This window comes from Phyllobates terribilis, unplaced genomic scaffold (assembly GCF_046119375.1).
Source record: "Phyllobates terribilis strain yellow unplaced genomic scaffold, ASM4611937v1 Scaffold_11__3_contigs__length_659146591, whole genome shotgun sequence".
NCBI classification, from domain to species: domain Eukaryota; kingdom Metazoa; phylum Chordata; class Amphibia; order Anura; family Dendrobatidae; genus Phyllobates; species Phyllobates terribilis.
The window spans coordinates 657151938-657166589 of record NW_027362771.1 but is presented as its reverse complement, the minus strand read 5'-3'; positions in this window follow the sequence as shown (position 1 = coordinate 657166589).

Sequence of the window (14652 nt, the reverse complement as noted above, 5' to 3'; positions counted from 1 at the left end):
GTTAGCACTGTACTGTATATAGGGCAGCACGGTGGCTCAGGGTAGCACTGTACTGAATATAGGGCAGCACGGTGGCTCAGGGTTAGCACTGTACTAAATATAGGGCTGCACGGTGGCTCAGGGTTAGCACTGCACTGTATATAGGGCAGCACGGTGGTTCAGGGTTAGCACTGTACTGTATATAGGGTAGGACGATGGCCCAGGGTTAGTACTGTATGTAGGGCAGCACGGTGGCTCAGGGTAGCACTGTACTGTATATAGGGCAGCACGGTGGCTCATGGTTAGCACTGTACTGAATATAGGGCAGCACGGGGGCTCATGGTTAGCACTGTACTGGTTATAGGGCAGCACGGTTGCTCATGGTTAGCACTGTACTGTATATAGGGCACCACGGTGGCTCATGGTTAGCACTGTACTGTATATAGGGTAGGACGATGGCCCAGGGTTAGTACTGTATATAGGGCAGCACGGTGACTCAAGGTAGCACTGTACTGAATATAGGGCAGCACGGTGGCTCATGGTTAGCACTATACTGGTTATAGGGCAGCACGGTTGCTCATGGTTAGCACTGTACTGTATATAGGGCAGCACGGAGGCTCAGGGTTAGCACTGTACTGAATATAGGGCTGCACGGTGGCTCATGGTTAGCACTGTACTAATTATAGGGCAGCACGGTTGCTCATGGTTAGCACTGTACTGAATATAGGGCAGCACGGTGGTTCAGGGTTAGCACTGTACTGAATATAGGGCAGCACGGTGGCTCAGGACTAGCACATTACTGTATATAGTGCAGGACGGTGGCTCAGGGTTAGCCCTTAACTGAATATAGGGCAGTACGGTGGTTCAGGATTAGCGCTGTATTGTATATAGGGCAGGACGATGGCTCAGGGTTTGTACTGTATATAGGGCAGCACGGTGGTTCAGGGTTAGTACTGCATGTAGGGCAGGACGGTGGCTCAGGGTTAGCACTGTACTGTATATAGGGCACCACGGTGGCTCAGGGTTAGCACAGTACTGTATATAGGGCAGGACGATGGCTCAGGGTTAGTACTGTATATATGGCAGGACGGTGGCTCAGGGTTAGCACTGTACTGAATATAGGGCAGGACGGTGGCTCAGGGTTAGTACTGTACTGTATATAGGGCAGGACGGTGGCTCAGGGTTAGCACTGTACTGAATATAGGGCAGCACGGTGGTTCAGGGTTAGTACTGTATATAGGGTAGGACGATGGCTCAGGGTTAGCACTGTACTGTATATAGGGTAGGACGATGGCTCAGGGTTAGTACTGTATATAGGGTAGGACGATGGCTCAGGGTTTGCACTGTACTGTAGATAGGGCAGGGCTGTGGCCTTGTAGCACTGGGGTCCTGGGTTCACATCCCACCAAGGACATCTGAGTTTGTGTTCCCCGTGGGTTTCTGGTTTCCTCTCGCAGTCCAGGGACATTGAGTGGGAATTCAGATTGTGAGCCCCGGTGATGACGTCGTGGCCGCACAGCTGTGGAATTATTGGCGCTATAAGCAAATTAAAATAAATATCCAATTTAGATAATGGTAACGGGAGGACCTTGACCCCACAACTTGTGCCGTTTCTCCTGGGTGAACTGTTTTGCACATGTCGGAGCTCGGAGGGATTGGAGCTGAAATAGACTGGATGCCATCATATATTTGAAGAGCCCCTGAGGTGACAACATAGAATCCCCCCCACAAGTGACCTCACTTTATAAACGACACCCCTCAAGCAATCCATCGATGACTGTCATGAGCATACTGAGACCAGAAGAGCATCACAGAATTTTACAACACTTGGAGGTGAAAATAAAAAATGACTTCATTTCCACTAGAACAGCCCCTTTCAGTCCATATGTTTGACCTCAGTAAAATATTAGCACTTGTCCTCCCCTCCGTTGCCTGCGCTGTTCCATCAGTGTCTGCACTGTCTCCCGGGGCTGGAATGACACTGGTTACAGGGATCGTGTGACAATCAGCGGCCACTTCGCTCTCCTGGCCTTCAGACAGATCACATAGATCTGCTGCTAATGTGATCTGTGGAAGAAGCTCCGTGGGGAGCCGCTCCGTGGGTGGCACCACTTATTAAGTACAATATGCCTTGGTATCAGGGAAGAACTTGTTGATATGATATTGCCTGAAGGTTTTCCCTGATGTCCTCCAGTAAATCACTATCTCACTCACCTTTGGTCACGTATCGGGGGTCTTGGGACCCTTTGGTGACAGTTTTGCATGCACATTTGCATTCTGACTAGTTTGGGTGTAAATTGAATATTATTGTGATGAGAACCATCATCTCGTGGATCAGACCTCCTTGTCTGACCTGATGGATCGGTCTTGTCTGTCTCTATACGTACTCTCCTCTGTTTTAGATCCTTTTCCCTTGTATTTCTGAATGGTGAGAGTAATAGTATCTCTGAATGGTGAGAGTAATAGTCTCCATTTTGGATGCCGTCACTTGTAGGTTTTGTGTAGTTGTTCCTCCTGACTGCTGTCTCACACACAGGCCACTTAGCTGGCAGCCAAATGTTGTGGGTTTATATATGGAGATTGTGTTGTTCAAGTAGATGTAGCAGAGGTGAACATGACAATCCTTGGGCCACACTGCTGTGATAAATCACTTATGTGATCGTGTTGTGCCTGTTCATCTCATCGCGATCTGTTGTGTGTGACATCCGCGGCTCTACATTGGACTGCAGAGAATCCTCACTACCTTTCCCTAGTCTAACACCTAGACAAACGCCACACTACATCTGTGCACGCTGATATACCGGATTTGTGGTTCCCTCCAGGACTGCAGCATAAACTGGGCTGAGATTGGCCTTTGACTTAAATATTGTCTGTGGTTTTACATAGGTCTAGAGTGCATAGATGAAGGAGAATTGATATATAAAAATGAAAAAGTTCATCCAGCTCACCATACGCAGTAGAATTCCTCAGGACTTGCAGGGACTGTGAGCATGTGTTGGCAACAGGGTGGATCAACGCCGATGCACTGACTAAACAGATGGATCCGGGGATAGTCATGATGATAAATAATACCGTATATATAAGTCGATCCGAATATAAGCCGAGGCACATCATTTTACCACAAAAAACTGAGAAAATTTATTGACTCGAGTAGAAAAATATTTAGATTTGAGAGTTCTCAGTGGTTGATACCTTTTAATGGCTAACTGAAAAGATGGTAACAGGTTGAAAGCTTTCGAGACTACTCAGGCCTCTTCATCAGGCTAGTATAACCCCAAATCTGAACAGTCACATATTTATACACAATAGGGCACAGAAATAATACAATAGATGAGACAAGTGATGAAAAGCAGAGCTATTACTATGGGAGAGATAAACATTTCTGGCTGTAAATATTTTAGCAGTTCACAGATAAGGACTGTGAAAGTTTTATTGTCTGGTGTAGTGTTGTGATGACACCACAAGTCTGATGGGCACATTCCTTAGTTGATGTAGAATGACCTTAATCCATGCGACACATTCATTCCTGCTCTGAAGGTGTCAAAGGTCACCATTAGTTTATATTCCTAGACTCGCTCTCCTTTCTCTCTGAGATTTGAAGTTACCTTTTAATACCTGTAATTTCATGTGTTTGATGCTGTGATCAGGGGAACAAAAATGCTTGGCTACAGATAGATCTATTCTTTTTTCTTATTGTGTGGCGATGAGGATTCATCCTTGTCCTAAGTTTTTGCCCGGTCTCCCCCCTACTTACAGACCCCCAACTGGAAATTTGGTGTATATAATTAAGTACACTACATTAGATGTGATACAGCTGAACGTGCCTGGGATCTGGTAGTCCTGATGTGAGTTGGGGATCTTCATCTTGTCTGTGGTCATTATAAACGGACAGGTTTTAAATTTTTTCTTGTTGCAAGAAGAAACGTGCACAATTGGACAGTGATATTTTTTTCTTATCTAAATGCAAAAAGAATCTAATTCCTAAAGGACTCTGGATTACAAACCCAATTCTTCATATCTACAATACTCATGCACAAAATCTTATGAAAATGAGCAGCAGCAGTTTTTTTTTTTTTTCTCACAAGCGGGCTTTCCCCATAGAGATTAGGTCTATGGAGAAAGCCCGCATGTGGACCCACAGGAGAAATAGACATGCTGCTGTCTGGAAAGACGCGCCGCAAGTCAGTTTCCGCTGGTGTGCCGCAGACGCATAGTGGACATGGGATTTGTATAAATCCCATCCGCTATGCTGTAACATCTGGTCACTGCAGATTGCACGCAGCGCACTTGTGCTGCGTCCATTCCGCAGTGAACACTGATTGTGTGCACATACCCTTACTGAGCAAGTTTCTGGATGCGTAGACGGTGTCCTTTAAACCCCTGGTAAAGAATACACCCAGCTACACTCAGGGCACGACGGACCTACTGAATAAACTAGCAGCAATAGGTCCTCTACCAGAAGGAACCATCCTGGCCACCATGGATGTGGAATCTTTGTATTCTAATATCCCACACCAGGATGGATTAAATGCCTGCAAAATCTTCATGGAAAATACAGGAATTGATGCTGATTCCGTGGTGAAACTTACAGAATTCATCCTCACCCACAATTACTTTGAATTTGATAACAACATCTATCTACAGGAGACTTGTACAGCGATGGGAAGTAAAATGGCTCCACAGTACGAAAATCTTTTCATGGCCAAGCTTGAAAGTGACTTTTTGTCCTCCTATCCAATCAGACCTCTGGCCTACTATCGTTTCACTGACGATATTTTAATCAACTGGACTGGGTCTGAGCAACATCTGAAGACGTTCCATCAACACTTTAATCGATTTCATCTCATCATCAACCTAACACTCAACTACTCATAATATAATAATCTTTATTTATATAGCACCAACATATTCCGCAGCGCTTAACAATTCACAGGTTCATATACAACAGTCATGTAACATAGCTAAAGATAATACAATAGTTCCAGCAAAAATGACAACCCTACTGGTAAGAGCTTACAATCTACAATGAGGTGGGGGTGACACAAAGTATAATGGCTTATTTACAATGATGGTCCAGCCATCTTGAGGGGATGAGGGATAGATAAAGGCTGCATGAGCTCATCACCAGACAGTATCTGTAGTGCTTTTTGGTGCGGTAGAGACTTATGTTTGGAGAAATAAGGAATGGGCTATAAGAATATAAAAGGACTTCGATTAGGGAAGGTGATAGGCTGCTTTAAACAGGTGTGTTTTTAGGGAGCGCCTAAAACTGTGTAAGTTGTGGTTCATCCTAAGTTCTTGGGGTAGAGCATTCCAGAGAATAGGTGCAGCTCGGGAGAAGTCTTGAAGCCGGGAGTGGGAGGTGCGGATTAGTGCGGCTGTTAGTCGAAAATCGCTTGCGGAGCGCAGAGAACGGGTAGGCTGATAAACAAATGAGGGAAGAGATGTAGGGGGTTGCCGCACTGTGGAGAGCTTTGTGGGTGAGAACAAGCAGTTTACATTGGATCCTATAATTCATGGGCCGCCAGTGCAATGACTTGCACAGAGCAGAGGAGTCTGAGTAACTGTTAGCCAAATAGATGACTGTGGCTGCAGCATTAAGGATGGACTGGAGGGGGAAATGTCGAGTGAGGGGGAGGCCAATTAATAGTTACAGTAGTCAAGGCGGGAGTGGATGAGGGTAACAGTGAGGGTTTTTTGTTGTTTCCAAGGTGAGAAAGGGGTGGATTCTAGAGATGTTCTTCAGGTGCAAGCGACAAGAGCGGGCAAGCGATTGTATATGGAAGGTGAAGGAGAGATTGGTGTCAAAGACCACGCGCCTGCTGGCTCTGCATAATTGTGGTGCCACACACGGAGAGAGAGATGTCAGATTTAGAGAGGTGAGTAGACGGCGAGGGGTAGAAGAAGTTTAGTTTTGGAAAGTTTGAGTTTCAGGTAGAGAGCGGACATGATGTTAGAAACTGCGGCCAGACAGTCACTGGTGTTCTGTAGTACAGCGGGGGTGAGGTCAGGGGATGAGGTGTATAGTTGTGTGTCATCAGCATAAAGATGGTACTGAAAGCCAAATTTCCTGATGGTCTGTCCAATTGGGGCTGTGTAGAGAGAGAAGAGAAGAGGGCCAAGGACTGAACCCTGAGGAACCCCAATAGTGAGAGGAAGAGGGGAAGAAGTTGAGCCAGCGAACGATACACTGAAAGAGCGGTCAGATAGGTAGGAGGAGAACCAGGAGAGAGCAGTGTCTTTTATGCCGATTGAGTGGAGCATAGAGAGTAGGAGGTGGTGGTCAACGGTGTCGAAGGCTGCAGAGAGGTCAAGAAGAATGAGCAGAGTGATCGCCATTACGTTTTGCTGTCAGAAGGTCATTGGTTACTTTGATGAGTGCAGTTTCTGTAGAATGTAGGGGGCGGAAGCAGGACTGTGATGGGTCTAGAAGAGAGTGAGTGGAGAGGTAACTGGTAAGGCGGGAGTAGACCAGGCGTTCCTAGAGTTTAGAGATGAAGGGAAGATTGGAGACTGGTCTGTAGTAGTTTGTGCAGGAAGGGTCAAGAGAGGGTTTTTTTAATGATGGAGTGTTTGAAGGAGGAGGGGAAAATACCTGAAGAGAGGGAGAGGTTAAAGATTTTAGTTAGGTGAGTAGTGACGACTGAAGAAAGAGACTGGAGTAGATGTGAGGGGATGGGGTCAGTGGTGCATGTAGTGGGATGAGAAGAAAAGAGGAGCCTGGAAACTTCGTCTTCTGTGACTGGGTTAAATGTGGAGAGTGATCCAGAAGGGATGTGGTGGGGGGGTGGGAGTCATGGCACTTGGTGGCTGGGAGCTGATTTCCTGACCGATGGTGTCTATTTTCTCTGTGAAGTAGGAGGCCAAGGCCTCGGCACAAATGTCCGTGATGGGGGCCTGTGCTTTAGGACTGAGGAGGGAGTGAAAGGTATCGAAGAGTTTTTTGGGGTTGTTGGATAGTGAGGATATCAGGGTGGTGAAGTAGGTCTGTTTGGCGAGGTGAAGGGCAGAGTCATACAGTTATATGAAAAAGTTTGGGCACCCCTATTAATCTTAAGCTTAATGTTTTATAAAAATTGGTGTTTTTGCAGCAGCTATTTCAGTTTGATATATGTAATAACTGTTGGACACAGTAATGCTTCTGCCTTGAAATGAGGTTTATTGTACTAACAGAAAATGTGCGGTCTGCATTCAAACAAAATTTGGCAGGTGCATAAGCATGGGCACCCTTATCATTTTCTTGTTTTAAATACTCCTACCTACTTTTTACTGACTTACTAAAGCACTTTTTTTGGTTTTGTAACCTCATTGAGCTTTGAACTTCATAGCCAGGTGTATGCAATCATGAGAAAAGCTACTTAAAGTGGCCACTTGCAAGTTGTTCTCCTGTTTTGAATCTCCTCTGAAGAGTGGCATCATGGGCTCCTCAAAACAACTGTCAAATGATCTGAAAACAAAGATTATTCAACATAGTTGTTCAGGGGAAGGATACAAAAAGCTGTCTCAGCGATGTAACCTGTCAGTTTCCACTGTGAGGAACATGGTAAGGAAATGGAAGAACACAGGGACAGTTCTTGTTAAGGCCAGAAGTGGCAGGCCAAGAAAAACATCAGCAAGGCAGAGAAGAAGAATGGTGAGATCAGTCAAGGACAATCCTCAGACCACCTCCAGAGAGCTGCAGCATCAACTTGCTGCAGATGGTGTCACTGTGCATCGGTCAACTATACAACGCACTTTGCACAAGGAGAAGCTGTATGGGAGAGTGATGCGAAAGAAGCCGTTTCTGCAAGCACGCCACAAACAGAGTCGGCTGAGGTATGCAAAAGCACATTTGGAGAAGCCAATTTCTTTTTGGAAGAAGGTCCTGTGGACTGATGAAACCAAGATTGAGTTGTTTGGTCATACAAAAAGGAGTTATGCATGGCGGCAAAGCAACACAGCATTCCAAGAAAAACACTTGCTACCCACAGTAAAATTTGGTGGAGGTTCCATCATGCTTTGGGGCTGTGTGGCCAATGCCGGCACCGGGAATCTTGTTAAAGTTGAGGGACGCATGGATTCCACTCAATATCAGCAGATTCTTGACAATAATGTTCAAGAATCAGTGATAAAGTTGAAGTTACGCAGGGGATGGATCTTTCAGCAAGACAATGATCCAAAACACAGCTCCAAATCTACTCAGGCATTCATGCAGAGGAACAATTACAATGTTCTGGAATGGCCATCCCAGTCCCCAGACCTGAATATCATTGACCATCTGTGGGATCATTTGAAGAGGGCTGTCCATGCTCGGCAACCATCAAACTTAACTGAACTGGAATTGTTTTGTAAAGAGGAATGGTCAAAAATACCTTCATCCAGGATCCAGGCAATCATTAAAAGCTACAGGAAGTGACTAGAGGCTGTTATTTTTGCAAAAGGAGGATCTACTAAATATTAATGTCACTTTTCTGGTGAGGTGCCCATACTTATGCACCTGTCAAATTTTGTTTGAATGCAGATTGCACATTTTCTGTTAGTACAATAAACCTCATTTCAAGGCAGAAACATTACTGTGTCCAACAGTTATTACATATATCAAACTGAAATAGCTGCTGCAAAAACACCAATTTTTATAAAACATTAAGCTTAAGATTAATAGGGGTGCCCAAACTTTTTCATATAACTGTATGTTTTTAAAATAAATTTGTAGTGGATAAAGTTTTCTGGTGTCCGAGTTTTCCTCCATAGGTGTTCGGCACTTCTAGGGCAACGCTGGAGAAATCGGGTTTGCGGTGTGAGCCAGGGCTGTTTTACTCTGTGTTTAGAGGTTCTGAGGGTGAGGGAAGCTACTTGGTCCAGCGTTCTTCTGAGAGTGTCATTGTAGTGGTTTACAGCCAGATCAGGACAGGAAAAATAGGAGATTGGGGACAGTGATGAGTGAAGGGAGTCTGTAAGTGTATGAGGGTTAATGGCTTGTAGATTTCTGAATGTGTGATAGGTAGGAGTGTGCTGGGGCGGGTGAGGATTTGTGAGCGTGAAGGAGAGAATGTTATGATCAGAGAGGGGAAGAGGGGAGTTATTTAGGTGGGGGATTGACCTAAGCCGGACAAAGACCAGATCAAGAGTGTTTCCGTCTTTGTGTGTCTCAGAGGTTGAAAGCTGAGAGAGGCCAAGAGATGTGGTTAAAGATAGAAGCTGGGATGCGGATGAGGAGGTGGGGCTGTTTATGGGGATGTTGAAGTCTCCCAGGATAAGGGTCGGTAAATCTGAGGACATGAAGTGCGGCAGCCAGGCAGAAAAATGGTCAAGGAACTGGGTGGGTGAGCCTGGGGGACGGTATATGACCGCTACTCTGGGGGAGAGGGGATGGAAGAGCCTGATGGTGTGGACCTCAAAAGAAGGGAATGCGAGTGATGGTACTGGGGGGATGACCTGGAAGGTGCAATTTGGGGACAGGAGAATGCTGACCCCACCACCAAGTCTGCCTGCAGGTCTCGGGGAATGGGAAAAATGCAAGCCGCCATGAGAAATAGCAGCAGGACTGAAATTAACTTTTTGGACACCATCATCGAGCTACAGAACAATGAAATAAAGACATCCCTGTACCGGAAGCCAATTGACCGCCCAACGTATCTTAAATGGGACAGTTTCCATCCGAAACACAAACTCTATTGTCTACAGCCAAGCCATCAGATACAATCGGATATGTTCCAACCCTATGGATAGAGACAAACACCTTGATGGCCTCAGAAAGACCTTTTTGAATCAGGGCTACCATCCAAAAACAATTGAGAACCAGATTACAAGAGCCACTAGAATATCAAGGAATCAGATCCTACATTACAAAACCAAACAAAAAAGCAACCGGGTGCCTCTAGTAGTCACCTACAATCCAAATCTGGAGGCGCTAAGGAGAGCTGCACGGAAACTACAACCCTTACTACAAAAAGATGCCCGACTACAATCCATATTTCCAGATTACACACACACACTTCTGTGTTTCAGGCAGCCCCCAAATCTAAGAAGCATCATTGTCAGAAGCTCTCTGTCATCTCCACCAGCTACAGGAACCTTTCCTTGCAACCAGAAAAAATGTAAAACCTGTCCGTTTATAACGACCACAGACAAGATAAAGATTCCCAAATCACATCAGGACTATAAGATCCCAGGTATGTTCATCTCTATCACATCTAACGTAGTGTACTTAATTATATGTACCAAATGTCCAGCTGGGGGTCTTTATGTAGGGGGGAGACAGGGCAAAAACTTAGGACAAGCATGAATCCTCATCGCCACACAATAAGAAAAAAGAATAGATCTATCTGTAGCCAAGCATTTTTGTTCCCCTGATCACAGCATCAAACACATGAAATTACTGGTATTAAAAGGTAACTTCAAATCTCAGAGAGAAAGGAGAGTCTCAGAATATAAACTGATGGTGACATTTAACACTTTCAGAGCAGGAATGAATGTGTCGCATGGATTTAGGTCATTCTACATCAACTAAGGAATGTGCCCATCAGACTTGTGGGGTCATCACAACACTGCACCAAACAATAAAACTTTCACAGTCCTTATCTATGAACTGCTAAAATATTTACAGCCAGAAATGTTTCTCTCCCATAGTAATAGCTCTGCTTTTCATCACTTGTCTCATCTATTACATTATTTCTGTGCCCTATTGTGTATAAATATGTGACTCTTCAGATTTTGGGTTATACTATGCCTTATGAAGAGACCTGCGTAGTCTCGAAAGCTTGCAACCTGTTACCATCTTTTCAGTTAGCAATTAAAAAGTATCTACCACTGAGGACTCTCAAATCTAAATATTTTTTTAATCGAGTCAATAAATTTTCCCATTTTTTTGTGGTAAAATGATGTGCCTCAGCTTATATTCGGATCGACTTATATATACAGTATTATTTATCATCATGACTATCCCCGGATGCATCTGTTTAGTCAGTTCACTGTCAAATCTAAATATTTTTCTATCTACTGGCTAACACGGTACAAAAAAATATATATATTGTAATATATACATTTTTTTTCCTTGACTCGAGTATAAGTTTAGGGTGGCAAAAGCAACAGCTACTGGTAAATTTCCCCAATCCTGGTACGCATGGCACCCCTCATCCCCCAATCTTGGTACGCATGGCACCCCTCATCCCCCAATCCTGGTACGCATGCCACCCCTCATCTCCCCAATCTTGGTACGCATGGCAACCCTCATCCCCCAATCCTGCTACGCATGGCACCCCTCATCCCCCAATCTTGGTACGCATGGCACCCCTCATGCCCCAATCTTGGTACGCATGGGACCCCTCATCCCCCAATCTTGGTACGCATGAGACCCCACATCCCCCAATCTTGGTAGGCATGAGACCCCTCATCCCCCAATCTTGGTACGCATGGGACCCCTCATCCCCCAATCCTTGTACCCATGGCACCCCTCATCTCCCAATCTTGGCACGCATGGCACCCCTCATGCCCCAATCTTGGTACGCATGGGACCCCTCATCCCCCAATCTTGGTACGCATGGCACCCCTCATCCCCCAATCTTGGTACGCATGGCACCCCTCATCTCCCAATCCTGGCACGCATGGCACCCCTCATCCCCCAATCCTGGCACGCATGGCACCCCTCATCCCCCAATCCTGGCACGGATGGCACCCCTCATCCCCCAATCTTGGTACGCATGGGACCCCTCATCCCCCAATCTTGGTACGCATGGGACCCCTCATCCCCCAATCTTGGTACGCATGGGACCCCTCATCCCTCAATCCTGGTACGCATGGGACCCCTTATCCCCCAATCCTTCTACGGATGGCACCCCACATCCCCCCAAACCTGGTACGCATGGCACCCCTCATCCCCAATCCTATGTCACGCAAGGTGTGGGAAAGATTAAGTGCAACACGAAGGGATGAGGGGGAGGTAGCCCAGACACACTCCCAGAAAGGGGGAGTGGAGACCCCTAGGCAGATCTAATATCACCCTGTCTATCCTACGGTCCCTATATACAGTTAGGTCCATATACGAGGGTCAGTCAATAAGTAATGCCTCCTTTTTTTTTTTTCTCCTTAAATAAGGTAGTTATGTTAAATATTGGAATTTGGCACAATTCCTCAAACCTTCTTCTCCAATCCACAGCAATTGCAACTTCCTGCACCAACAGGTGGCAGGACTGTATCCTTTTGCAAAATGGCTGACATCGATGTTCGTATTAGACAACGTTCTGTGATTGAATTCTTGCATGCAGAAGGTGAAACGCCCATTCAAATTCATGAGAGACTGAAAAATGTGTCCGGTGATGCAGCAGTGGATGTCAGTACTGTTAGACAATGGGTTCGTCGCTGTAACACAGCTGAAGGGCCATCACCGTTGGCTGACAAAATGCGGAGTGGCAGGCCAGTAACCGCAGTGACTCCAAGCAACATTCAGCGAGTCGATGACATCATTGGTGGTGACCGCCGGGTGACTGCAGATGAATTGTGTGGCATTATCTGCCTCAGTAAAGGCAGTGTGATGACAATTATTGGACAACTGGGTTGCAGAAAAGTTTGTGCACTTTGGGTCCCAAGAATGCTTTTTACCATGCTGGAATACATGCCCTTGTTAAACGGTGGACCAAGACTGTGGAAATGGATGGAGATTATATTGAAAAGTGACAAATTAATCGTTAATGTTGTGGTTTTCAACCTATGTAATTGCATTTGAATTTCTTGCCAATTAAAAGGAGAAAAAAAATAGGAGGCATTACTTATTGACTGACCCTCGTATATATTTGGACAGAGACAACATTTTTCTAATTTTGGTTCTAGACATTACCACAATGAATTTTAAACAAAACAATTCAGATGCAGTTGAAGTTCAGACTTTCAGCTTTCATTTGAGGGTATCCACTTTAAAATTGGATGAAGGGTTTAGGAGTTTCAGCTCCTTAACATGTGCCACCCTGTTTTTAAAGGGACTAAAAGTAATTGGACAGATTAAATAATTGTAAATAAAATGTTCATTTCTAGTACTTGGTTGAAAACCCTTTGTTGGCAATGACTGCCTGAAGTCTTGAACTCATGGACATCACCAGACGCTGTGTTTCCTCCTTTTTGATGCTCTGCCAGGCCTTCACTGCGGTGGTTTTCAGTTGCTGTTTGTTTGTGGGCCTTTCTGTCTGAAGTTTAGTCTTTAACAAGTGAAATGCATGCTCAATTGGGTTGAGATCAGGTGACTGACTTAGCCATTCAAGAATATTCCACTACTTTGCTTTAATAAACTCCTGGGTTGCTTTGGCTTTATGTTTTGGGTCATTGTCCATCTGTAGTATGAAACGACGACCAATCAGTTTGGCTGCATTTGGCTGGATCTGAGCACACAGTATGGCTCTGAATACATCAGAATTCATTCGGCTGCTTCTTTCCTGTGTCACATCATCAATAAACACTAGTGACCCAGTGCCACTGGCAGCCATGCATGCCCAAGCCATCACACTGCCTCCGCCGTGTTTTACAGATGATGCGGTATGTTTTGGATCATGAGCTGTACCACGCCTTCGCCATACTTTTTTCTTTCCATCATTCTGGTAGAGGTTGATCTTGGTTTCATATGTCCATAGAATGTTCTTCCAGAACTGTGCTGGCTTTTTTAGATGTTTTTTAGCAAAGTCCAGTCTAGGCTTTTTCTTCTTGACGCTTATGAGTGGCTTGCACCGTGCAGTGAACCCTCTGTATTTACTTTCATGCAGTCTTCTCTTTATGGTAGATATGGATATTGATACGCCTACCTCCTGGAGAGTGGTGGTCACTTGGCTGGCTGTTGTGAAGGGGTTTCTCTTCACCATGGAGATTATTCTGCGATCATCCACCACTGTTGTCTTCCGTGGGCACCCAGGTCTTTTTGCATTGATGAGTTCACCAGTGCTTTCTTTCTCACTATGTACCAAACTGTAGATTTTGCCACTCCTAATATTGTAGCAATTTCTCGGATGGGTTTTTTCTGTTTTTGCAGCTTAAGGATGGCTTGTTTCACCTGCATGGAAAGCTCCTTTGACCGCATGTTTACTTCACAGCAAAACCTTCCAAATGCAAGCACCACACCTCAAATCAACTCCAGGTCTTTTATCTGCTTAATTGAGAATGTATAGTACATACTAATCATGAGCAAGTAGTGTATATCATACAAAGTGTTTATAAACGTAAAATATTACTACATTCAATACTACCCTATTACGGACATCATAAGACTCCATCGCCATAAATTTACGAACCAAACCAAGAAAAAACGAAAAAGGAGCCCACAGTACTGCAAAAATAATGTATATCAAGATTTATTAATACATAAATGATCAGACAGATACAGGAATCAGTACGGAAAACTGATGAGGCATTAAAACCCGCAACAACCCTCTACACATGGCAAACTCCAATTCAGGACTCAAAAGGTACGAAATTGTAAATATATTTAAAATATCCAAATAATCAAAAGATCATCGCCATACAGAAAATAGTATTGTCTATCCTCTCTATAAAATTTACAGAGAGGGTAATATGTAGATACATAATTTCACATGAAGAGCAGGGATGCCCCTGACGAAGGGAACCATTGAAACACGCGTCGGGGCATCCCTGCTCTGCATGTGCCGACCCCAGACGGACCTCTAAACTTCTGACTATCCCCTGACTGTTCCGTGCTGA